The 27,009-nt window shown below is 44.3% G+C and overlaps 1 long non-coding RNA gene across 1 annotated transcript in view; it reads right to left on the bottom strand.

The window, feature by feature from the left end:
• Window positions 1-20,215, bottom strand: part of LOC133212702 (uncharacterized) — a 154,808-nt gene extending 134,593 nt beyond the window's left edge. Inside the window, exon 1 of the long non-coding RNA XR_009725579.1 lies at window positions 20,059-20,215. This is a non-coding gene — a long non-coding RNA (uncharacterized LOC133212702). The remainder of the gene's footprint in view (window positions 1-20,058) is intronic.
• Between the last annotated feature and the right edge of the window lie 6,794 nt (window positions 20,216-27,009).

Genomic DNA, 27,009 nt, shown 5'->3' with positions numbered 1-27,009 from the left:
AGCTGATGGAAGAAGAGAAAGGGAGGCAAACTGAAATCCCTTTCTGACTGCAAGACACTCGTGGTCTCTAATTCTAAAAGCCAAGCATGTGCTTTCCAGCTACAGCAGAAGCAAAATGAAAGACCAGGTAAAACTTAGATATTTGCAAGGCCTGGTACCACAAACACAATTAGAGCTGGGGGAGAGGCAGGAAAAATAACCAATTTAGAGACAGAAGAATCAATGACCTAAAAAACAGTTTCTGCTGCCTTGATTAGCTTAAGTGGGACAGAAAGCTCTGAAGGTTAATACTACTGTTGAGATGCCACAGCAATGAAGTTTCAAAAGAACTGAAAATAGTTTTCAAGAATGTAGCAGGTACATTGGGGGTTTGGAGCTTGTGGATGTGACTATCCACACACATGTAAAATTTGATGAAGGCTTCTTTCAATACTACGGAGTATTATTTTGACTCTGACATGAGTTTAAGCAGTGATTCAGCTTATCCTGAATTTCTAATCTTGAGGTTAATCAACAATTGTCACTGAGAATGCCTCTACTGATAGGTAAGCTTGATTAGACTTCAAATCTTGGGCACTAAGCCTCCATATTTGGGGAAAACAATCATAGCATACAACCAAGTTAAGTTAATGACCTTTTTGCACCATTTTGAGTGCTGTGCATTATAAGCTGAATTTGATCATTCATTTCTCGTATTCTTTGATACCACAATGTAAAATAACAGCATATATTTAGTCAATAACATTAATTAAAAGACCTTAAGTCTGTTCCCAACTTCTAAACAATCTGTGCAAATTTGCACAGACAAGGTTGGTAACAAGGAGATTGCCCTGGCCAGGGATTTCCAGACAATTCTGTCACAATCAGGGGTTGGTAGACATCTCACTGTTTTCGCTTGCTCTCCTGTTTGCTCCTTCTGGCAGGTATCAGATCTTTTATGTGTTTGCATAACTCCAAGCGCAAGCTGGCACTGATCTCAACTGAAGCTTTTGAGTTCCAGTATCATCAAAATGCTAACAAATCCAGACTACGTTGAAAATCACCCAGGAATCTTGTTTTATATTAATATAGATTCACCTAATGGAAAAAATTGAAAGTTACGCTTAGATCTTGGAATGCTTCCTCTATACATAATTCAGCCTGGCAATGACATACTGCTTTGGCTGGGCTAAACATTTAATTACAGATTCTTTCTCTTCTTTGTTTCCCTGATGGCATTTAATCCTTTCAGCTGTTACAAATGACTCCAGAATTGGGTGCTCTTTACCCAAAGCACAACTTTTTTCGTAACTTGTTTTTATTGAAATGTTTGGGGATCCTGGTGGTCTTATTTTTTTAATCAAAACACTGGGTCAAATTGACCAACTGGCATAAACAGACCTGAGTGCATTGACAACTGTGGAGTTACATTCATTGAATATGCTGCCTTCATTTTACTCCTCTGAGAAATCAAAAGAGTGGCTCTTTTCTTGCCAAGCCCCTTTATGCCCTTCTCTACCAGAAAGCAGATGAGATTTCCCCCAGTTCTCTTCCCCTGAAACCCTTGCCTACCAGGATTAGCTTTTATTTTCCCACGCTCTGTCATCTTCATTTGTGGAAAGTACCAAAAGTAAATATTTCACTCCTCTACTCCCTTTTCAGAGGGCAGCAGAAATCCAGCCAGACTGTACAACTGGATTATCCTCATCTAAGGACACAAACATCTATCATTTACTAACTCTTAAAGTCAAACAAGTTATGCAGAGCTCTGTGCAGCACTCCTTTATTCAGTCAGGCCGGTGAATGGGAAATGACAACAGCAGCACAATAAATTTTGGGCCCTTTCAAGATGCTGACTTTGAATGTATTTTCACAGGCACAATGCAACCCCTGCCTCTTTACCACTTCTTCCTCAGTGGCCTGGGTCACATTCAGATGCACAATAACAGACACAGTATTGAGTGTCTGAATCCCAACTGTACCAAAATGAGTTTGGTCATGCTCAGCAGACCTGATCTAATGGCTGTGGAGCTAACAAAAAGAGTCCTCCTAGTAATTGTAGCTAGCTTTGGAGCAGGGCTTGTATGAGAAGTGGTATCAGAATCCATACCTGTGCTGGACCACTGGGCACAGAGCCTGCACAAAGAAGCTGCAAAAAAGTTTGCTCCAATCTATTCCTCCCACATCCTGGTAAACGCTAGAGGCTGATTTTGGCATGCAGGTAAATACCTCAGGTGTTGCACTTCCTGCTGTGGCAAGTACATCTGCCCCCAAATTCCTGCCCATACAACAGAATGGGTTACAGGCCAGGGTGCAAGACAAGCATAGCCTGCTGTTAGAGGGCAAGGGGACACTGAGCCAAACCGCAGCTAAACCTTGTGCCCTAGAGAGGATCACAAATTGGATTTCACTTACTCTCATCTGCCTCATGAGGCAATGCAAAGGCTGCAGCACTGCTGATGAAAGAGTTGAACATCAACACTTGGGCTGAGAAATTAATGCAAGGGGTTGCATATAACAAAGGCACAGTGCAGGGAACAGTCCTGCTCCAACTTCTGATTGCATCCCAGTAAGAACAACATTCGACAGGGACAAAGAAATAAACAGTAGATCATCCACTCATTCCTGAGCCCTCAGTGGCTTTATTTAATCTCCTGCTTAGAGCTTATCTTAACCCTATGGGAAGGGAGGGCATGCCCTGAAGTACATGATACTGGTGGGACAGTTCCTCTGGGAAACTGAGGAAGGACTCCTTCTGTACAAGATAACTGCTCAGAATATCCCAAACATCTCATCTTTTCTCCCAGGCATGTCTGCTGTGCTCATGTCCTGTTCACCTTGCTCAGTTCTTTTCTCTATTTCTGTTTATACCTTGGTTATTCCTGTCTAAGCCACAGCAGTCAGCAGCATGGCAGTATCTGGCTTTCTATACAGGTTACAGGGACAAAGGATACCATGTAGGCTTTTCTAGGAAAAGAATTTATTCTGCAGAAGTTTCTTTCATGCTGTCTGTACAACTGCTCTTCCATCTGACCATCAAATTCCCACTTCTAGGAACTTAATTTTCCCTCAGACTGACAGAAGGTTCAGAGATAATTAAATACTGAGAAATCCTAGGGAAAAAAAATATGCTGGAAATGGGAAGAGACAGAGCCAAATTAGAGCCTCAGCTGTCATGTGAGCTGAAAAAGAATACCTGCTTTTCATGGCAAGCAGGCCTCTCAGCATCAGCACATATGAAGCAACCTGCCACAGCAAGTACCAGCTCATGACTGCCAAGTAGTTAAAGGGCACGGAGGAAGGGGAGAGGAACCCAGTGATCATGTGGGAAGAGCTAACATTATGAAGGGAGAGGCAGAGGTTAGGAAAGTAGGATACAAATCCAGTGGCTCATTAGTTCCGCTGCTTATGGAACAATTGCCTGGCATCACCTTCATTGCTGGCTGCTGAAACAGCAAAGTTTAGCTCAAAATGTCACCAACACCTTTCTAATACCCTACCAGAGAAAAACACCTTTTTAGCAAGCAAAAAGGCAGCAAAACAGCCCCAACAGGCAGGAACGACCTCCCTCCCCAGCAACCGTGAAAATAAGCAAGGTCAGACACCAAAAGCACCATGTTTAAGGTCTAAGCCAAATTCCACTCATGTTAGTGGGAAAACATTTAATGCCCTCCAGTTGTGACCTCTAGCCACCCTTCCTCACAGCTTCAAGATCAAAGCTGACAGCAAAACAAGGCTGTTTCTGCCCCAGCTTCATCTTGACGTCAGAAGAGCCTGTGTTGGGTGCCTGGAGTCTGTTACTGCAAATAACCCTTGCATATAATTTTGAGTGGTGTCTCCTTCAGTCTTAGCCCTTTCACTGGAGCCTTCCCTGTGACCCAGGTAGGCCCAGAGCCAGAGAGTCCAGTTGCCATGTGCCTCATCCACACTAGAGCCAGCAAAGCACCCAGGAATCAGGCACCAAGCTCCTTTCACACTCTCTGTCCTCCAAGGGGTCTCATAGTGACCCCAGATCGCAGCATAAGTCCCCAGTGTCCATGCTGGCTACCTTCTTACACTGACCAGTTTCAGAAGTACAGCTACAAGAGTTTTCTACAGTGCTCCCAAAGGTTATTAAAACACATGCAAACACACTTACAAAATGACTCGGGTTACAAAATCAGGGATGCCTAACAAGGAACATGAGCTCTGAGGGCTCAATATTAAGTGATATAATAATACCATCAGGAAGCATGGCCTTTGTGAAGAGGTGACACGATTAGGAAGAGCAAGCACAGCAATGCTCCAGGTCCCATTTCCCCATTTTCTGTGAATGTCTGGCACCTTCCCAATATGCCCTTTATGGACACCTTATTCCTCTGCAAACCCTTCTTCTCCTCTGTCATCTCCCTTTGCTCCCCTGATAGCAGCCACACACTTTGACCCTCACCCACTGTCTTCTCTCTTAGGCAACAAATGTTTCTGGCTCCCTCTTTTCTCCTTTCTGGTCCCAAAACCACTGAAGAGATGTAGCTGCCAACTAAGGCAGTCTCTCCTAACTGACTGTCAGGCTTAACAGAGCCCATTCAGACTCACAGGGAAACGTCTGTCAGCGATCTGCAGACCACTTGGCTGTGAAAACAGCAGGGGAATGAAAGCATCTCACTACTTATCTTTACAGCAGCAAACACGCACAGGAGATGGACACCAGTTCATACCACCATGAACACAGAAATGAGGATCTGTGGGAGACTTCAGTATATGACACTGCATGCACAGACCCCTGGCATAGTCCAGATCAGCGGGACACCACCATCCTTCACATAAGGAGGCACTTCTCTTGCAACCCTCACTCCTATAGCTCAGTCAGAACCAAGATGAACCTGCTACTTAGACCACATGGATAGCACAGTGACCTCCCACTGCATTTTTTCTGCTTCTCCATCAGCTTTACTAGCTGACATAACTGACCTACTGGAGACAACTGCATGTTTGCTGGAAGGACTACTCAGCAACCCAGTCGCAGTCCAGGAGGTTCCTCCAGTGTATGGATGATAACTTCCTCATGCAAATGGTGGATGAGCCAACCAGGAGAGGAGCACTGCTCGATCTCATCCTCACTAACAAGGAGGGTCTGGTCGAAGGAGTGAAGGTTGAGGGCTGCCTTGGTTGCAGCGACCACGAGATGGTGGAATTCAGGATCTTGTGCGGTAGGGCCAGTAGAATAGCAAGTAGAATTGTAACCCTGGACTTTAGCAGGGCAAACTTTGGCCTCTTCAAGCGATTGCTAGGGGAAATTCCATGGACTAGGCTGCTTGAAGGTAAAGGGGCCCAAGATAGTTGGTTGACGTTCAAGGACTGCTTTTTCCGAGCTCAAGATCAGAGCATCCCGACACGTAGGAAGTCAAGGAAGAGGGTCAGGAGACCTGCATGGCTAAATAGGGAATTGCTGGGTATGCTCAAGTGGAAGAGGAGAGTTTACAGGTCATGGAAGGAAGGGCTGGCCACTTGGGAGGAATATAAGGCTGCTGCTAGAGGATGTAGGAAAGCTGCTAGGATGACTAAGGCCTCCTTGGAATTAAAGCTGGCGAGAGGGGTCAAGGACAGCAGAAAGAGCTTTTTCAAATACATGGCAGATAAAACTAACACCAGAGGCAATGTAGGCCCGCTGATGAACGGGACGGGTGCCCTGGTGACAGAAGATACAGAGATGGCAGAGTTACTGAATGCCTTCTTTGTCTCTGTCTACTCTGCCGGAGGCAGTCCTGAAGGGCCCTGTACCACTGAGACCTCAGATGAAGTCAGGTCAACGGAGCAGTTTGCCTTAGTCGATGAGGAATGGGTTAGAGACCAGTTGAGCAATCTGGACATCCAGAAATCCATGGGTCCAGATGGGATGCACCCGCGGGTGCTGAGGGAACTGGCTGAGGTCATTGCTAGACCGCTCTCCATCATCTTTACCAAGTCTTGGGAAATGGGAGAGGTGCCTGAGGACTGGAGGAAAGCAAATGTCACTCCCGTCTTCAAAAAGGGCAAGAAGGAGGACCCAGGTAACTATAGACCAGTCAGCCTCACCTCCATTCCTGGGAAAGTGATGGAACACCTTATCCTTGGTGCCATCTTAAGGCATATCAAGGATAAGAGGGTTATGAGGGGCAGTCAACATGGCTTCACCAAGGGGAAGTCATGCTTGACCAATCTCGTAGCCTTTTATGAGGAAATAACACGGTGGATGGATGATGGCAGAGCGGTGGATGTGGTCTACCTTGACTTCAGCAAAGCGATTGACACGGTCTCCCACAGCATCCTCGCAGCTAAATTGAGGAAGTGTGGTCTGGATGATCGGGTAGTGAGGTGGACTGTGAACTGGCTGAAGGAGAGAAGCCAGAGAGTTGTAGTCTATGGGGCGGAGTCTAGTTGGAGGCCTGTATCTAGTGGAGTGCCTCAAGGGTCGGTACTGGGACCAGTATTATTTAATATATTCATCAATGATTTAGATGAGGGAATTGAGTGTACTATCAGCAAGTTTGCTGATGACACTAAGCTGGGAGGGGTGGCCGACACGCCAGAAGGCTGTGCTGCCATCCAGCGAGACCTGGACAGGCTGGAGAGTTGGGCGGGGAATAACTTGATGAAATATAACAAGGGAAAGTGTAGAGTCCTGCATCTGGGCAGGAACAACCCCAGGTTCCAGTATAGGTTGGGGAACGACCTGTTAGAGAGCAGTGTAGGGGAGAGGGACCTGGGGGTCCTGGTGGACGACAGGGTGACCATGAGCCGACACTGTGCCCTTGTGGCCAAGAAGGCCAATGGCATCCTGGGGTGTATTAGAAGGGGGGTGGTTAGTAGGTCGAGAGAGGTCCTCCTTCCCCTCTACTCTGCCCTGGTGAGACCTCATCTGGAATATTGTGTCCAGTTCTGGGCCCCTCAGTTTAAGAAGGACAGGGACCTGCTGGAGAGAGTCCAGCGCAGGGCAACTAAGATGATTAAGGGAGTGGAGCATCTCCCTTATGAGGAAAGACTGAGGGAGCTGGGTCTCTATAGTTTGGAGAAGAGGAGACTGAGGGGTGACCTTATTAGTGTATATAAATATATAAAGGGGGAGTGTCACGAGGATGGAGCCAGGCTCTTCTCAGTGGCAAACAATGATAGGACAAGGGGCAATGGGTACAAACTGGAACACAAGAGGTTCCACTTAAACTTGAGAAGAAACTTCTCAGTGAGGGTGACGGAACACTGGAACAGGCTGCCCAGGGAGGCTGTGGAGTCTCCTTCTCTGGAGACATTCAAAACCCACCTGGACACGTTCCTGTGTAACCTTATCTAGGTGTTCCTGGTCCGGCAGGGGGATTGGACTAGATGATCTTTTGAGGTCCCTTCCAATCTCTAACATACTGTGATACTGTGAGATGAAGTCCAATTAGGTGCACCAAGGTTTCTCATGTCCCTGCCTTTCAATGCTGACAAGCAACTGGAACATAAAGCATAGCAGCTGGATATGCTTTGAAGAGGATTGCTCATAACAGGCAGGACAACAGGCCCCCCAGGACTTAAGGAATTTCCGATTTCTGCAGCAGCTCTAAGCTTGAATCCCATGTGTACCACTTCTTAGACTCTGGCACCTGGGGAGTCCACAGCAGCAGCAGTATGATTCATCTGCCCCCTCTTCAGAGTGGTGAGCCAAGTGGTGCAGAGGCTCCTCTTCCACATTCTAGGGAAGGCAGCAACTCAAGTACGATCTCAGTTCATGCCCACAAAGCTACCATGCTTCAGATTCCCAAGATGAGGGAAAAAAACTTGTGCAGAAGTCAAACAGCAGAAAAGCAAGAGGAATAGAACAGTAAAACCCTCTAAATCAAAGCAAGGCAGACAACTTGGAAATGAGCCTTCTGCATTTCTTCTGCCTCAGAACCCACAGAGCAAGAGAAGCAAACTGCATGGAATGTGGCACAGCACAGTGCTATGCCAGCATCCAGCACTGTCTCCATCAGTATACATTTAAAGGGGGACCAAATCTCTACTCTGGCACTCCTTCCAGCTCTGCTGGTGCAAGCTAGTTCTGTTCTTTCTTGCTAACCCTTGGCTTGTCCTGAGCAAGGCCTGCTAAACTCAGCAGACTGCACACCACAGAGACCAGCCTGGCATATGGGTGGTCAGTGAGCACATAAGATCCATTTGACTCAGAACCCACCCACGACCCTGGTGGGAAAGAGAAAGCAGTGACTCAACAAAGCCCTGTGTGCTTGTCAGGTCTTCCCTGTCACTTCCCTCTTGACATTTCCATAATCCTGCTGTGCCTGCAATTAAGAATTTGAACAAAATGCCTGCTGCTTTCCTCCTCCTTCATAACACAGAGTAACAAAACTCCACAGGCACCAACTCCTGCTGAAATGAAATGATAAAAATGAGCATCCGAGGTCAGAGGCTTTTTCACAGCTGCTGAGGGATGCGAGAGATGAAAGGACAGGCGTGTCAGAATTCCCTCCTCAGGATGTGAAAGTGTAGCACGCAGCCCGATTACATATTTATTTATGGGGAGATACACTGATAGCATCTGTCAAACCTCATTGCAGAGCTAGGGATTGTGCTAGTGAAACAGTGCTCAGCCCTGTGAATTGCCTTACTGGCTCCAACAGTAATCACCATAAAGGCAGTGGCAGGTGGGTTTAAAGGTCAGATGAACCATTCCTACCAGGAACCAAGGGACAGAAGCCTCTCCTGCCTGCAGGGCTGTTACACCTTCAGTTCAGAGACAGCCTGTGGACACACACAGCCCAAATTTCAACAGCCTTTATTCTAATAACAATTATTGTCTTCTGGCATCAAACACAAAGATGGGAGGGGATGAAAAGCAGTCTCCAGATCCTCACTCCATGGCTTCTAAAAGAAAAAAGATGTTCTCCAATCCAGTGTATTCCATAGTCTGGGTGATATGTACTTGGTACACTTCAGGAGGGGTCTCCTTTCTAACTACAGCAGCTTGTGAAGGGCTTATAGAGTAAACAGGATGCTAAACATCTGCCAGAAGCTGGCAGGCACCGTGATACATTAGCGAGACTAGTATGTACCAAACCCAGACACAGCCCTAATATTTTACACTACCACTTGTCCTGTACATGAACCAAATCTCATTTTTCCCCTCCAGAAATACATCTCTTGCCCTTCTAAGTGACCTAGCCCTTGCTAAAACATTTCAGTAGCCCTGACTGCCCCTTCTGATGCATGGTTTCTTGCAACAATGAATATTAGTGGTGGTGCCCATTTGCCATCCTCTAATGGGTGCTTCCAAAATCCCTCATCATCTCCTCTAGTTTTGACTGACCAATATAATTATGTTACATGCATATCTTGCCAACCTAACTCCATATTGATAAATGTCTTTACTTCAAATAATGAATGGGAGAGCCAGGGACAATAATTGCTCGTTATTTTCCCATTATTTTTGCTTTGGTGATATGTAAATGAACCAAGGATTTTTGCAGTTCTCTATTTTGACAATTCAATGGCATTAGCCATTTCAGCAGTTGCTTTAACAAGTCTAATTTGCTAGGTTTATTTCCAAGAAATTATGCTACCAGCAATTTGTCTATTTACTCACAATCCCTTCGGCATTCAGCCTGCAACTGTCTGCTTGTATACCCCACTAGAGCGGCTCAGGGCTTTGCCAGTTCCTGTCCTGTGATCCTTACTCTACAGAATACAAAAGAATAATCATTTAAAAATAAATTAATAAAAAAATCACAACCCTAAACTAAAAAGACCAGCAAAAAACCCTATGACTGATACCCAGCCCATCACAGCAATTGGCACCTCCTGGCCAATTCCCATCCCCCCCCACGCCCCCCCAACCCCCATTTATGTACTGGGTATGACCTACTGTGGTATGGAATATCCCTCTAACTAGTTTGAATCAACTGTCCTGGCTATGCTCCCTCCTGGCTTCTTGTGCCCCTCCTCACTGGCAGAGCATGAGAGACTGACAAGCGCTTGATCAGGCAAGTGCTACTAAACAACAACAAAGACACCAGCATGTTCTCATCATTATTCTCCCACTAAACCCAAACCACAGCACTGTACCAGCTACTAGGAAGAAAATATACTCTATCCCAGCCAGAACCAGGACCAATATCCATTTGGACAATCTGGCAGAGCAGGCTGAATTCACCCGTTTATGTATTACTCTAGTTAGCTAACGCCCATTCTGCATTACTGAAGCTCTGCATACCTAGTGCTCAGCTGGGCCAGAAAGCTCCAGCAAAGGATCAGGGCCTTTCTACTGTGCCACAGTCTTGGTCCTTCATGCTGTTAACAGCAGCTATGATACAGCTCTGGAGGTCACTCATCACAACTGAAACGTAAAGATGGGAAAGAAATAAGCCATCCTCAGGAGCTGATGTTGAAAGAGTCACACAGCAAAAAGGTTTTGCTAAAGAGGCATTAGAATAGATGCTGCAGTTGAACCCACCACTCTCCAGTGTGGCAGCTCTACAAAAGGGGAATTCATACCTTGAAAAGCTAAAGACTTCTGGAAGCCTGTGTATATATTGCTTTATATTTTACATTGCGAGCATTCAGTGTTGCTGTAAGGGTGAGAGAAGAAACAGAAGTGCCTCAAGATGCATAAACAGTAATTAGTGTTGTGCCATCAGACTGCTCAAACACAAGAAAATGTACTTTAGTGCCTCACACATCACCCTGTTTCTGGAGTTAATGGGTATTGATCATTCTGCTCCAGCATTTCCACCTGCTCACCGACTACTAACCCATTGCTGCTGGAATTAGAGATGTCAAACATCCATCACTACAAAGACAGACAGACACACACATCTATCTGAGCGCATTCACAACCAAAACAGGGACCAGTTCAGGATTTTGTCATCCCCCTCAGCAAAGGGGAAAAAAGAGAGTTGTCAACCAGGCATTTGGAACCAAGAGGTCACAAGTCCAATCACTTTACCCTACCCAAGAGCTGCTAGATGAGAAGTCCAGCAGACAAACAATACTTTTCCTTTGATTGATTTCCACATTGTGAAAGTTGGAGTCAAGAAGAAGAGAGCAAAGAGAAACCTATTCTGGCTTAACTACACTATCTGCTTCAAAATTGAAAACGTCCTTTTGGAATGCTTCTAAACTTCTCAAAGAATTTAAAGAAAGGTCTGAAATGAAAAGTCAGCTCAACAGAAAAGCAGCAAAAAGGAAGAGTTTGCAAAAATGTCAGCAGAAAATCCTTGTATTTTTCTCCCCAGGGGGTTTTGTTATAAAACAATCTGCTGCAATCACTCAAGAGTCATGATTAGCACCTGTGTTAGCAAATCTTCATTTGGTGCAGAAACAAAATGCATTAAAATACCTCCAAGCACAGCTCATATGAGCAGAGGAGGGCCCAGCTCTGAACTGGTAGGAAAACAGTGTCCTTTAACCACTTCAAATGGCTTTGTAAAGAATTACCCCTCCCTTGGCTGGCCTGAGGCAGACCATGAGGGAAGGAGGAACAGTGAACACAGGCTTCTTTCTCCCTCTTGTCCTCCTATAGGATGTACTTTTGCCCTACACTGACCCATACAGCACAGTAGCAGCTACAGGGCAGCACTGCCCTTCATTCATGAGGGGATGGCATCAGCTCCTGACTATCATTACTAGATGCTGGACTTTCAAGCACAGCTTAATGTGACTGCAGACGTTTCTGCAGGTTTCTGGATGTAGAAGTGTGACCTAAGCTGCCTTTACTAGGCATTTCACTTTGAAACAAGCAAGTATCATACACCTGCATGCTTTGAATTCCTCTGTCTCTCAGGAATGCCCTGTGTGATTTTATGCACTGGGACAGCTAGAACAGCTATGCACCTTCTGGGCCACTGGCAGCTTGCAGGGCACTAAAAGAATTTAACTTCTCTATGCTCACTTAATCACTAAGCATACAGAGGCTTTGTTGGCCTTCTCCCCCTAACCACCACAGAGTCTTTACATTTACCATATTCTTCTTATCAAGAGGGTGCCAAACTATTACATGCATTTTCTGTAATTCTCCAGCACCTGGTTTGCACATACCACTGCTGTTTGCACACTGTGCTGACTATTGCCACAACAGCTTATTGTATCATACACAGTATTTCCACAGCTTGTGCTAAAGGGCCAATTGTGCAACTGGTTGCATATGAGCAAGCAACAGAATCTTATCAACTGAGATACAATCAACATGAATAAGAGTATTAGTCCCAACATGGACCTGAGCACTTCACATCTGCACCAGTTCTGGACTTCAAGGGCTGCTCAACAAGGTAATAGCAATAGGACAAGAGAAAATGGCCTAAAGTTGTAGCAGGAGAGGTTTAGACTGGATACCACAAAAATACCTTCACCAAAATGGTTATGAAACACTGGAAAAAGCTGCTCATGGAAGTGGTTACCATCCCTGGAGGTATTTAAGAGATGTAGATGTGGCATTTTGGGACATGGTTTAGTGGTGGACTTGATAGTGTTAGGTTAAGAGTTGGACTCTGAGATTTTCAAGGTCTTTTCGAACCTAAATGATTCTATAAGGTGACACAGATAAAAAGAGGTATAACCTCAGTGTCCTTGCAGGTGGTACCTCATTACTGTGTATCAGTCCAGGCATTTTGGTGCAGGAGCTGTGTCCCAGTTGAGGGCTTCTTGAAGACAGCAGCTCCCCAGCATATATTCCCTTCTACTTTGGTGATGGCAACCTTTTGCCAAAGGGATGGGTCAGATAACATTATTCCCTGGACTAGATGCCACCGGCTGGAGCACGCATGGTAACTATGTGTCCATCCCATCCTGAGGCAAGCCAGAAAATTTATGCAACACACTGATGGGACTCCCTCAGATCTTCAACAGAGACAGAAACAGCATGTCTGCCAATATGAGCCCAGCTATGGGACAGCATCTGCAACGTTTAGATCCAAACAGCTTCTGAAACCTAACACATCTACAGATAGGGTCTCCCTGGAGTGCAAATCCCCCAAGCAGCATAAAGGTGGTTCTCTGAGTGACAGCACTGACATTCAAGAGCTGCAGCAAGTAACACACAAAGACTGCACAGATGTGATCCAAGCAACACTTGCAGGTAAACTACTGGCATCAACCCATATCATGTGTGGACAGGTACAACAGCCAGAACCAGGAGTTGTGGGAAGAGATAACTCTCTCATCCAGAAAGTTCATGTACTAAGCATTCAAACCTCCAGAGCTCTGAGGTCCATCTCTCTGCCTGGAATAATAATGAATAGAAAGAAGTTGCTGCTTTTTAGTTACTGGTATCATGAAATGACAGCTCCCTGCTATCAGAGTGAAGCACAGAAGGAGCTGGAAAAGAAAAATATACACACCCAAAAGCACAAAAAGCCTGTAGCTGATCTATAGAGGATTCAGGCAAGCCCAGCCAGACCAATCACTGCACATATATGTGATTTCTCACGTATGCCTGGTACTGTGCAGCGTAGAAACTCCCCCACCCTCTCCTCCTCAGGAGGAGAAAAGGGAGGGGAAAATGAAGAGTGTCCCCACATCTCAGTGGTTAGAGGACAATCTTTGCACTCTTTGCTTACAGTTTTCTGTTTTACCACTGAGCTGGTTTAGCAAGGAACTGAATTATGTGCAGGCATCAGCGAAGGCCGCTGCAGCATTTCCAGCTGCCGCAGGGAAAGATTGTTGCTGCCACCTGCAGCCTAACCTCTGGAGGCAGCTTTCTTCTTAAAACACCTGGGTGGGATGCATAGTGCTAACGAGGTGCTGTCCCTGAAAAAGAGGCACTTGGAAAGGTTTCCAGGTACCCAGGATCCTGCTAGTTCCACCACATGTGCCATCTTTTGATGCTAAATGACATAACATGCTTTGCCATCTACCTGACCCTCCAGAAAGTGTGTTATTTATAAACAGGTAACAGAAATCACTGAGGAGAACAGTGAAGCAGCAGAGATCACCAGTCTGGAAGGCATATTGGCTTTATTCTGATACCATACAAAAATAAACCCCAAAGCCTCAGTACGTGAAACTAACAGATCCAACAGCCTATGTGCAAGGTTATTTTTCCAGTAGGGAACACAGTGATAACATCTAGGTTTGTGCAAACTGGGTGATTTGAATCTGAGAGGAGATGTGCAATTAATACTTGAGCACAGATAGGATATATGAAAATCCTCCCAAAGCCAGAGGTAACGTTAAGCATCTACTTCTCTATAAAAAGAGAACAATCTCAAAGGACTTTACATGTTCACATTCTATGAAGGCACAATGCCAGAATATGGAAAAGAGTTACTTTCTTTGTGAAACCTTGCCTAATCCCCTTTTTACTATTAAAATCAGCAACCCCCCTCCATAGGAAATTGAGTTCAGACTTAAAGAAACAGTTCTGCCTTTTAGAACAACAAAATCAAAACCACCCCAGCCAAAACATACCCCCCACCACCACCTGCAGAGCACAGACAAACACACAGCCATAAACCTCAGATCTCCACAAGCTGCAAACAAAATACCAGGAAAACTGGAGAATGAAAGAAAAAGTCATCTGTAGGCAAACTATTCCTCAAACACTGTCTTAACCTGAGGAAATAAAACTGCAAGAGACCTTCCTGGCCATAAAATGAAAGCTACTGTGTCAAAAAGATATACATATATAGAAAGGCTATTTGCTTATTAACGTAACTAACAATGAGTTTAAAAGTCTGTAAAATGCCCCCAGGATTCTCTATGTAAATCTATCTCTAGTTTAAGAGGGAACAAAATTCATACCAAATTATCACTCAAAAAAATAGTTATGAACCAGGAAGCCCCCACAAGAGTTGATATGAGGGATCAGAACCCATGGCTCTACACACAAAATAAATGGAGTCCTAAAGCATGACATTCATCTCAGCCTTACTTTGGTGCTAAATGTCTACCTATTCTGATAGAAATACATCACCCAAATAAAATTTGAGGATCTGAACCCAAGAGTCTAGGTATAAAAATATACTGCAAAGGAACATTTAAAATCCATGTCTAAAATCAGTTGTTTTACAAAGGCAGATATAACACTGCTGTAATCCCTCCTTCCTGAACTCATTGATTTTATCCTATAGCCTCACATATGGCTAAAAGTGTATTTTTTCTGCAAGTTATATTACAGCTTAAAAGGAAGGATTCCCCTCCATGTTCTGCAATATGACAACAGGATCACAATCATAGTATACAGATTGGAAAGTATCTCAAGGATCACCTGGTCTAAATTTTAATGGACCAGATAGTTGCCATCATTTACCGCAAGTCTAATGTTACCTGCTCAGGCAGAAGTGAAAGCACTCAGATTTGCTGACCAGTTCCCAAGATTTAATATAGGTGCAAGTTGTTCAGCCCAGCTCTGCAGACTTAAAAATGCTTTTAACAATTTCAATCATTTCTATATACAAAAGCCCAGTGATATCTACCTCTGCATAAAAGAGGTCTTATCATCCTCTTCATACAGAAGATGCAAAGATGTCCTAATCTTTGAAAGAAGATGTCTTCAAAACCTTCCACACTATTCATGCATGAAAATAAATCCATATGAAAGAGAAGCTCATGTTTTGAATGTTAACATGTTATAGTATCAATTATGATATTTATCGTGTAGCAAATTGGAAGTCACCAACCACTTATAGTAGAATTCTAGTAAACATTATTGCCTTTCCCAGCATATATACGCACCCACACAATTAATCAGAAAGAGGAAAAAAAAACAACACTCAAATAAATGCAAGTTTCTTCAGAAGGCCAGCTTTATTTTACCAGTTCCAGTATGCTTCAGAAAGAATGATCCCCACTACCCTAAATGGGCAGAAAAAACAGTGGGAATACCTTTCCCTGCTCCCTTAAGGCTGCATGGGAGTGCTTGTTCCAAGGAGAAATAGCAACATTCCTCCTGCATTTTGGGGTCTGCAGGGGCTGCTTTGCCTGGGAACAGCAGGATGTGCCAGTGGCATAGACACACTACAGAGGTTCTCACAGCCCTGCACAAGAGGTGGTCAAGGAAAAGAGTGCCTGCACAAACCTCCCTCTGCTCCAAAAGGGCCAGCACTGTTCTGAAACCACCATGTAAAGAGGTACCCAAGCAGCTATAATCACCTATGGGGAACAAGCAGGTTTAGGGAGACCCCAACAAATAGGGCAGCAAATATAAAAAAAAACAAAGTTTTCCTTTAAAAATATAAACCAAAGTCACATTAATTAAACATGAAACAACATGGCAGCATCCGAGGCTGACTTTCCTCTAAGGCTGCCCTTTACCCTGCCCGCAGCAAAACAAGCTCCTTCTCTTGCAACACAGCAAAACCACAACCCTCAAAGCAACAGGCCAAGACTAGTTTGGTGACTGGTTTGACCTACAGAGCAGGAAAGAAACACTAGGAAAGATGTGAAATGCTTCATTCACCTCAAAGGAGCATTAACTGGAAGACCCACTCAGAAAAACATAAACAGATCCATACAGCATCACCACAAACATTTTTCTCCTGTGAAGATGGGCTAGAGAGCTGGGCAAGGACCACAAAAAGACATTAGCTCACCGATTCATTCCTTCACAGTCAAGACTTGAATGGATATTTCCGTGTAGTTTCCACACTTAGCTCAGGCAGGCACAGCTCTTCCCAGAATTAATAAACCAGGATACTCCTTTCTAAACTACCTTTCTGATGAAAAACAAGCTTTAGCATTACCCTGAAAGACTGCCTGGAGCCCAAAGGAATCTCATCAATCCCCACAGTTGTGCCCAGCCCTGAATGACTCCTTAACACTGGGCAGCTCAGGTGTTTCTGAGCAAATTTAGGGCTTTCCTTTGTTTCTGGATGAAATCTCAATGAAACACATTTCAGCTGTTCTCTCCTCAGCAGTCACAGAGCAAGGTGTGAGAATCAGGTGACCCATGCAAGCTTTCTGTGACTTGGTTACCATGTCAGCTTTTTCCTTGTTTATCAGATAGCTTGGGGTGTTTTTAGTCTGGGAGACTAAAGCAAGAACCCAGGGGAAAAAGAAAGATTGTTATATCCAGCCTTGGGTCTGCTGGTGACAAATAACTATGGTTACAGATAAGTGCAGAGACCAGAAGAGGAAAGCTGTTGCAGTTGCTGCCAGTCCTGCCTGTAGTTCTGTGGCATATTTTGGTTCTCTGTGGGCAGGAAGGTGTTTTACAACTTCCAAGGCAAAGCTTGCCATTTCTCCCACTTCCTATGGAAAGGAAGCCAGTACAACAAGGTTAGGTGCTGTCAGAAGCTAGGCAGGAGAAAAGAAAAACCACATATAGTAGCCCAGGGTCTCTCAGGCTTCAGCTACCGAGTGTTAATTATAGATAAGGCCCTTCAAAGACTGTTTTATTTCTTAAAAAACAAGCTGGCTGGAGCCAGCTCTATGAATTCAAGGAGGAAGGCCAATATTACCTGTCCAGATGATCTCATAACACCACTGAGGTCCAACATTTCATTTGGCCTCCCCAGCAGACCTGACCTTGAAGGAATATTTTCTTGGCATGAATTGCAGAGGAACTATGAAGAGAAGGTATTAAATGCTTTCAAAGAAGATGATAGCAGAAGGGGTTTCTGTTTCTCCTTCTTGGTGATAAAGAAACAAACTGACAGAATTTCATAAATCCATGTTTCTTAATGTTCTAGAAATGCAAACCCTGGCTACACATACATACTGTTCTTTTGAAGGAGGTAGCTTCTGCAAAAGAACACATAGAAATCTAACGCTAATATGATGCTAAATAATGAGAGATGTTTTCTCATTCCCCTGTATTACAGATGAGGGTGGAAAACAAAGGGGAATAATGAAGGAAGATAAAGTAGGAAATAAAACTCCTACATTTTTAATAAGTGATGATTTTACTGTAAGAAGGTTTAAAAAAGGATAAGAAAAAGGTCAGTGATTGGCTTTGGCAGTTAGTCTAAAACTGAGGGCCAGAAGCAACAACCTGAAGATATCTGTGTGATGAAATTTTGCACAACAGGATCACAGAAAAGCAGTGGCCTTCCTAATACAGGGAGGAGTTGGCCCATGCTTCACATGGAGACCATTCACATACGTTTTCTGTCTCAGGGTCTGAAGGTATGTGAACTGTGCTCTGAACACAGGACAGCAGCCCATCAGTGTGGCATACAGAAAGCTTCTTAGACTGGTGTGTCTCTTTCCATTTCCTCACTCCCTTTCTTGGTCCCAAAGGTAGGCACATTTTCTCCAGCATTTTTAAGACAGGAACATAAATTGTCTCAGCAGCTGGTACCTTTTCTAGAGCTTCCAGACACCTGAAAAGCAAATGCTGAGGAAAACCAGGAGCTAAAATACACATCTGCCCTGAGAGATGAGCACAAAACGCAGTTACATTACCCCAAGACAATTGTGTAATAGACATTTTCCACCTCTCCTTGATTTAATTCAGGCTGCTTTCCTTGAAAGTGATAAGAGATTGGAATCCAAGTCCATCTCAAGGCTTTAAAGCTTTTTTGATATATCAACACTTCAAGCAGAAACTTGGTTTTCTAAGAGAGTCTCTACAGATCACACCTAGCATGCACAACACACCCGCTTTGAAAGATGCTGACAGCAGGGTCTTAGGATGGAACTACCCCATCAGATCTACTGCTCACATTGGTCCCCTTAGACCACCCACATACTTTGAAACCAACCCACAAATGCTTTGATGCTTTGGTCTGCTGGCAGACTTCTGGCTTTGCACAAATACATAGGCACACACAGGTAGAAATGAAATCTGGGGCTCAGAATCCTAGTCAATGCACATCAGGGATGCAGCCTCAGCCCAAGTAACTTTCACAGTGGTCACTAGACCCAGTGAAAATCCACCTAGAGGAGCTTCCAGGGGATGGAGAACCACCATTAGGACCTCATGAAGGTCAGCAAGTATTTCCTATTGATTTACTGAGATTCCTAAGATGCTGCATATGCAGGGAAATTCTTAGGTCAAACAACTCCAAATTCGGACTACTGACTTTACCCTGCAGAATGGTTCTTTATTGTGAGGCTTTTTACAGCATGTTGTTTGGGGAATGATCACACTTATATGTGATCTCAAAGGCAAATCTCCCTCTTCACCAAGGAAAATATTGCAACAATATTTTCCTTTGACCTTCTTGAAGTGTTTTAATAAGACTGAAACAACCCATATTAACTGAGATTGAAATGGTTCATTTCCACACTACTGCTCCAATTCCTGCATGATACAATATGAATACAGCACAGCAATTTTACAAATGGTTTCAGTAATGTCCCACTAAAGTGTGTCAAAAATCAATTTCTGAATAGAGAATTCTTTCCTTGAGAAAATATCCCTGCTGCTGTAATGCCAGCTTGTCTCAAGAGGCTGAGTTCAGAGGACACCCTACAAACCCCAGTGCTTCAGCAGCACTCAGGTTACATGCTTAGAGGGTACGACTATGAGAATGAGGCCCTGAAAAATGGTTTGGTTTTGTAGTGCATGTACGACAAAGCTGATCCTTCACAGCAACACCTGATGCTACTAAGGGATAATGACAATAATACCAGCAACAGAGTTGGGTCCCTCTAAATTCAAAGCACAAAAGAATGCTTTTGGAGGACAGGATTTTCATGTCACCTGTCCATCTTGGGATACCTGGAGATAACAATACATGCAGTCACCTTTCTGAGACCCATAGATTGAAGTAGGAAGAGCAAAGACATTTTGAGAATCCAGATCTGCTCAGAAATCCTCCAGTCTTCTTTTTTACATAAGGGAATGGGGTAATATGTTGAGTATAGGAATCAAGCAGAAAATAAATGTTCGTGTTCCAGCCACTCTTCAAGAGATCAGAGGGGCTGGGGACAGCCAGGCTTCATTTCTGGTTATAACCAATTCAACACAATAATACAGTCGCACTCAGGAAGAGCTTCCATGGTTACAGATTCATGAATAGTGTGGTTCATTGAAGCAGCAGAAGTACAGATTGGGAATTGCCGTTGACAAACTCACTAGTGCTAATGCTAAAACCCAAAGCAAACTAATAACTAATTGACCTCCTATAGAAACACAACCAATTGATAATTCATTAAGCTTAGTTTCACGAGAGTATCATCCGATGTACCTTCAGGTGCAAAATTTACCAAAGAGGTGCCCCTGCTTTGGGGAGGATAGAGGAGCCAACAAACTTGTCTACAAAGTGAAGCCATGTCCTTGTCCTCTGGCATAGTGAAGTTCAAATCCCAAACTACCTGTTACTGCTGCCCTGAATGGTGCAGAGAAGCACTTCCTTACTTCGGGGTATTTAAAAGAGGGATAATGAGAGCCCTGGTCAGGCTGTGCATGGGCAGAACAGAACCATGAAACAGCACCACTCCCTCTTCCACTTGGCTTAGGCAGCATTGAAGGCCATCAGGTATACACCTGATAGCCTGGTCAGCCCCCAGTAAACCCATTATGCCCATGAGGGCGTTGCACCACACCTTGTTAACCCCTTCACCACCTATCTCCTATAGAATAGCTTCAGAAGCAGGTTCCCATTCCACTTAAACACTGGGGGCGGGGGGAGGTCCATCAGTAGTATTTCCAGCATAATTCGATGTTGCCAGTAAGCAGTATGTGACCAGTAACTTCCCAGAGAGGATAGACTATTGAAGGCTTTTGTGAGTCACTGCTACTGATAGCATTTAACTAAATGTGTGCAGAGTGGAAGATTCCCTCCCTTAACCCTCTTGGCTTGTCTACTCATTGCCAAACGAGGATCAAGCTATTTTATATCAGAAAATCACAATATATGGAATGCGTAAGGTCCTTTCCAACCATAGCCATTCTATGATTCTGTGATTCGGACCAGGGATGTCCCCCTGAGGCCAACATGTGAAGAGAGCTGCACCCCCCTCACCATGAGAAGAGTAAAAGGCTTTTCAGATTGGTGCTGTCAGGTGTATTCTTTCCTGCTTTTAATTCTTATCTCTCTTCCTTCTCTGCAAAAAAATATTCCTGCCACCTCCTGGAAGTATCTGCAATTGCTGCAGTGCCCCTGCAAAAGGGAATGCCTTGGGAGCCAGCTTGAAAAGCTCTCTAGGTCTGGGAGTAGATGGGAGCTCACACAAATCTTTTCCTGATTATGGATGGATTTCCAGCTCATACAATGTGCACACCAGAACTGGGGCTGTGCCTTTTCACTGCTGTTCTCTCTCCATGTGTGCCTGTCTTGCTTTAAAAAGAAACACAACATGGTGTTTAACAGTGCCACAGAAAGTGCTGGATGTCAGTGCTTTCCCCAGGTCATTGTTTTCTCTTCAAGAAAAAAAAAAAAAAAAGAAACAGTAAGAGAATTTAAAGCACAGAAAATTAGTGAGATTTAATAAGATACAAAGGCAGGCATGTGTCTGTTCAGTCAACATTACAAAGTTTGGCTGTGTATTATTTGTGTTATAAAACTAATGTCCAGCAAACTAACCGAAGTTCACGTCAGGCAGTATGCAAAAACAGTAAATGACCTCTGTCTTCAAAAACATATACAGAAATTAATAGTACTAGTTTGATGTGCCAATAAATTTTGAACCTAAAAATTATCAAACTAGCTCTGGGGATCAGATAAATATTGGAATGCAATTTCAGCAGGTTATATTCTTTCATTTGAGATAACTACATTTAACACCAACTTTGTTTCAGCTGAAATTTTACCTGGGATGCTCTCAGTTTTGAATGCCTACTTTGTCCATGAGCATCATTTTAGCTCACCAAGACTTCCATGTCTCTCCAGTCAGTTCTATTTACTGACTTGGAATAGCAAAACCTAAGGCATGCTTCCTAAATACAATACTGCGTTACAGATTATAGCCATAGCAAGTGCTGAGGTCAAGCAGTTATGTTAGATAACAACACAATCCATCTGGATTTTTATTATGTGAAAATCTCTCATGTATTTATCACAAGTTGACCCTCCATGAAGATAAGGATCCACAAATCTTACAGCAAACCTGAGGAATCTGATCCTTTGAGGTTCTCAGTATAAGGTTTGGTATACATATAAGAGGCTTTAGTATACAGGGGTTGATTTAACTACCAAAATAGTACGTATATACATATATATATAGCTGTGCACATATATATTGCTCAAACTGGGAGTTTGGGATGTTCCTGCATTTACATCCTTTGGCTCATAAGGCAGAAACATTTCAGCTCATCATATTACTCTTCTTCCCTAGCATGGGAAGGGTCCCACAAGAGAAGCCAGCAGACTTTCTCTGCAAGGCCTCCTGGATCTTCTTACTCATGGAGTAAGCTCCATAATCCCAGGCTGTATTTTCCTCTGTTTCTCACATCCCACTGGAGATTTTATGCCCAATTCATAAATAGGTGAAAGCATAAAGAGCCATTAATATTTTCTTCAGGGCTGCTTATTCTTGCCAGGCTTGTAGGATCTGAATTGTGCCCTTTTGGATTTGAGTGATTTCAGCCTTTCAGAGTTAATGTGGGAAGGAAAACAGACACAGGCAGAGTATGGTCAAACTTTATGTCTACTGGAGACCAAATCAAGGGGCAAATCCCTCCAGTTCCCCGCATGTAAGCATTTCTTTATGGTTTCATGTTGAAGTGAGCTTTTTATATCAATTCTGAGAAGGCTTGTACTGAAAATGGTCATTCAGTGTCCTTTTAGGGAGCACATTGTTACCAAGAATGTCCCTGGGAATACAGTGGTAGAAGACAGAAGGGTTTTTGCACTGCAGGTCTATCTCCAAGGTGTACTTCCTTGGATGTTCCTGGGTAAATAAACCCTGGGGTGAGCACTGCAGCTCCAGCTGCTTTGAGCTTATGTCTTCAAACACCAGGGGACACTACAAGACTGAGTAGTGACCAGGCAAGACATGGCCTCAAATAGCATCTGGGCTTCACACCCTTACAGAAATACCTACAATGACCAGCAAATCTCCTGCACTTAGCTCCTTTGGGGGTTGGCAGTGTTAGTTCAAAGTGTCCCTGTGCAAGGAGAGGGGAGAGGACCAGAAGAGCAGGGTAAAAGGGGACATTTTCCAATTTCAAAGGGTGATATCCTTCAGAGTGAGGCCTGAGAGGAAGAAACAGGGGTAATAGCTGGATTATGCACCTGAGGAGGACTCTCACCATGCCTCAGAGTAAAGTCTCAGCCCTTTACTCTTTATCCCCTTGTGGTGGCAGGCTGGGGAGCACAGGCTAATGCTGCTCAGGGAGGGAGGACACAGAAGCTGCCAAGACAAGTGCTGGTGTGGTGGGGACAGAAGGAGGAGGGGACTGATGAGGGTGAAGCTGGAGGGGTCTGCTGGCATGATATGGAGCAGGATGATACCTCTTGCAAAGATCATGTGCAGGCTAAAAGTGACTGAAACATTTGGGTATTTGGAGCAGAGCTAGTGCTTTCCCTGTGAGATGTATCAGATAGCTTTTAGTCCAGTGCTTTGCTGTGTCAGCCCTTGTAAGGATCCTGCTGTGAAGGGTGTCAAAATAACTCCCATCTCTCCCCTTTGCGTGGCCTTTAAGTTCTGGTCTTTAATCACACAAGACTCATCTTTCAGGAGCTCTGCTTGGAGTCCAGCACTGCAGGAAACATTTCATCTCATGGTGTGTATTCATAGTGGGCTGCAAACCAGCTATCATTACCCACCTGAGGCAGTCCACAAAGGACATGACAGCACTCACCAGTGAAATATACAGCTATTTGTAAAACAGCATGGGAATGTGGGGAGATGACAATGAAACTGAAGTCAACAGGGCTCAGCTTACACTGAAAGGAATGTCTGAGCTTAATTGCTTTGTTGTATCGTGGTCCAAGAGCAGTTATCTCTCCCTGCACAGTTCATCACAATCACAAAGCCCTCTCAGGGAACAGATGTGTGCCATTTGATGCGACAACAGAGCATCGACCAAGCTGGCAAGCATGGTGATGTGAAGCAGGGTGAAGACATCTCCACAGGGTGGGGAGGCCAAGGGCTTGCAAAGATGCCAGAGGAGAAGCAGACAAAGTGATGCATGGCAAAGCATCCAGTGTGCTGGGCTCTCCAAGTACACTCTCTCATAGTCAATTCACCCACAGTTGAATACATACCTGTTTGCTTTCGTGAGATTGATCACACATTTAATCAGTCAGTGTTCGTATATACAGTATCACTGAAAGAGAGAGATAATAGAGAAATCATTCTTTTAAACGAGTAACTGCATTGCAGATCAATTTCTTCAAAACCTTCATGTGCACAGAAATCCTATGGGATGAATATTTCATAAGGGGAATAACACTGTTAAATTAATAAAAACCCTGCATGCCTAGTTATGAACTACAAAGATTGCTGAAGTTGTTATAAAAAAAAAAAAAGTCATCCTCTTCATACTTAGTACATCAATTTACGACAGAGTCATAGCTGGACCCTGAGGGAAATGGAGGAGAAAAAGGGACCCTTTTGATGTGAGGCATTTTCAGTAAGTAATAAGAGTTTCATGGACACGACTGCCCACCGAGGACAGGCAGCCTTACTAGTAAGGTGAAACTGGTTTCTCAAGTGGGAGGATCAACATCCTAAAATTCGTTATGCTGAATACTACTTTCTGTGTGTCTTAAGATGCAGGTGAGTGACCTGAAGAGCTGGAGTGACCTGAAGTGATGGCTAAGTGACGTCTCCTTTACCCATCTCCAAATACTCCTGGGTATCTCTAGTTTCAGGGCCAGATCTTCAGTACCAGACACTGAGCTGGCAGGGGTGTGAAACTCTTCATTAACAATATTGTGGGACCCAGGATCGGGGCATTCATCTAGATCAGGGGGACCCCAATCTGTGCAACAGGAACTTCAATCTATTTCGCTCATCACCCTTGTGCTCTTGGTCATGCCAGAGCAAGGTTTTCCTCCTGTCTCTTCCAGAAATCACATCCTGTTTGTAACTGCTCCCTTCATTGCTATGCTAAGTCCCCATCTTACGCTTTCCAGGGGAAAAGAAACTGCCACTGGAAAATGTCCAGCCCACTATGCTTCTTTTCATCCTTTCCATCCTTTTTCCATCCATCCTTTCCACCTTTGCAAAAGCTCATTCTCGGTGTCAGCATTTCTGCTAGCCCCAGCAACTTCCTTGCAGGCTTGGTGACAAGTTAGGGGAGGTTTCTCTTCTGCAGGCTGCTAAGAAACTTAAGAGGAACTCATCAACTTTTAGCAGGGAAAGACAGAGAAGTCTTGAAGCCACCATACTGATCCTTTGAAATTTTTCTAAGTAGTGCCAAATAAAAATAGAACTAAAATATGTATCAACATTTTCTACTTGTAGCTGATTTGTCTACTTGGCATTATTTCCTTCAGCAGGGAAAAGGGTGAGGCACACAAAGGGGGACAGAGGCTTGGGATAAATAAGTAAGAATGTAAAATTGGGTGTTTTGATTTTTTTTTAATGTTAACTAGATAATGTATTCATAATCTTCCCTGCTTACGACAAAAAAAATGAGTGCTTGCCTTTTGAAGCCCTCATCTGGCAGAGAGAGATAGCAGATTTCTAAGAGCATTTTTTATGCTTCTTTGATGACTGCGAGGAAAAAAAATATTCAGAGAGCAGAAATGACATTTTTCTATAAATTTCACACTGCTCTGCAGGCATGGAGGCATGGAGGCATTCATTAAGATTAGTTGGAATTACTTAAGCACCATGAATTTTCTCCATCAAGCTGGTAACTGGAACACTGCGGATTAGTTATTGATCAGCTGCCATTAATACTCGGGGCTCTTTCCATGCCTGTTGTTGGGCTTTTTGTTGATTCTTCCCCCCTCTCTTGTGTGAGCCAAATCTGTGAAATTCACAAATTAAACAGGCGCTCTTCAGTCTCTCCTTTGTTTTGGGGAACAAAAAATCAGAACAGAAAAAATAACTCCTTTGTTACAGCAAATCTTTATCTGCTTTGCCTCACTGCTTCCCCCCTCCGCTCCCTATAGCAGTGTTGGATTTTGAATTTCGGGTGGCTTTCAGAGCTAGTGCTGCAACCCTCTCCTGCAGGGCCTCCAGAAGCATGCCAGGGTCCAGCAATGGAGTTTGAGCACACCAATCCTGCAAATGGATTTGGAAAGGCAAAGAGGTGGGAGCTCCTGGGTTGTGTACTGAAGGAGGTCTGGTGAACAGTGTGGTGACCCTCATGACTGGCCACTGGAGATAGCAGGGACCCCTGTCCCAACATCTCTTTCCTATATGGGGGAGATTGCAATGGGCCACAGTCATTCCCTGCATCCTCTGATTAGCCAACCCCATCCATAGCCAGGGATTTGAACTAGGGACCAACAGCTCTCAGTGCAGTCTAGGCTCACTGCTGGTTACTTGATTTAACTGAGATTGAGAGCATTGTTTGAACTCGTTGGGACCTTCAAAGATCTCAGTCCCTCCAGCCTCCTCTCTGTGCCTTTTACTTTTCTCTTTATCTTTGTTTCCTATTGAAAACATCATAGAATCATAGAATGGTTTGGGCTGGAAGGGACCTTAAGGCTCATCCTGTTCTAACCCCCGACCACAGGCAGGGACACCTTCCACTAGATCAGATTGCTCCAAGCCCCGTCCAACCTGGCCTTGAACACTGCCAGGGATGGGGCAGCCACAGCTTCTCCGGGCAACCTGTGCCAGGGTCTCAGCACCCTCACAGGGAAGAATTTAATGATACTTATTGCTAGTGAAAAGTACAGCCACAGATTCAGGTCCTTCCAAACCAAACTTCAGCCCAGCCAGGATGAAGATCCAAAAGTACTTTTGTACTTTTATGCAACAGAGTTGTTTCCACTTGTGAGCTTCAGTAAGACATCCTATTCTGCTTCAGAAGCCTAACCTCAGCCTTACCACGGGTCCTCCTCCCACACACTGCTCATATCTTCTGCCGTATCTCACTGAAGCAATCTTCTCTCCTTTCCTTTCACAGAATGTTTTTCTGAGCCCTGAGGAGCCTTTTTGGGAAGCCAGTGTTACTGGGTAAATCCTGGACACCAAACCCTGATCTTCACCTGACTATTCACAGCCTGTTTGACCTGTACGCTGTGCAGCAGAGCATGAGGTAGTGCTACCTGGGCAAGAAGGAGGCAGTCCCACACAGGCAGGCAGCAG

The sequence above is a fragment of the Neopsephotus bourkii genome, unplaced genomic scaffold, assembly GCF_033783945.1.
Source record: "Neopsephotus bourkii isolate Nb327-2 ecotype Australia unplaced genomic scaffold, CSIRO-AGI_Nbou_v1 NB_739, whole genome shotgun sequence".
In the NCBI taxonomy this organism is placed as follows: Eukaryota; Metazoa; Chordata; class Aves; order Psittaciformes; family Psittacidae; genus Neopsephotus; species Neopsephotus bourkii.
This window is presented reverse-complemented; position numbering and strand designations above follow the sequence as displayed.